This window comes from Engraulis encrasicolus, chromosome 4 (assembly GCF_034702125.1).
Source record: "Engraulis encrasicolus isolate BLACKSEA-1 chromosome 4, IST_EnEncr_1.0, whole genome shotgun sequence".
Classification (NCBI taxonomy): Eukaryota; Metazoa; Chordata; class Actinopteri; order Clupeiformes; family Engraulidae; genus Engraulis; species Engraulis encrasicolus.
Window position 1 is genome coordinate 32,210,622 of NC_085860.1, and position 714 is coordinate 32,211,335.

Here is a 714-nt window from a genome sequence, read left to right on the forward strand (position 1 = left end):
CACACACACACACACACACACACACACACACACACACACACACACACACACACACACACACACACACACACACACACACACACACACACACACACACACACACACACACACACACAGGACACAGAGATGTATGTGACTTCACAAAGGGAGAGGCCGTCTCCTCTCCTTGACGAAACTTAACGAGCCCAAGGCACACACACTGCAAAGGCGCACACGCTCAAACGGCACACACACACTCAAACGGCATCTCACTTTGCATTCAGTGGCCACCCTCGCCTCTCTCTCTCCAGCGTTTTCAAGAAGTTTCCACATTTGTTGAGAACTTAGTGTATTCTTGAGGAGCGCTCTACCTGTGACATTGAAATCAAGTGCACGTCACGCCTTGAGAAGGACAAATCGAGGCTGACAGTGGAGAGTGGTTGAAGTTTGAAATCAGGTTTTTTTGTGAGGTGAAGGAAAAAAAGGAAAACGAACGTGGTCCTTGGGCTGAGGTCAGTAAATATATTGCAGTCTTGATTCCACACTTCAAATTGTCAAATTGAACACTTGTCTGGTTGGTCTTACTCTATAAGAGTCACATGTGGTGGTGCTTTCAGTACCGCTGCAGGCCACAGTCGCAGCTTACATAAGACACACATAGACGCATGTTTCACGCTGTGTATTTTTAGCCACATTCATCTGCAATTCTCCTTAAGGAAATGAATAAGGCAGTAA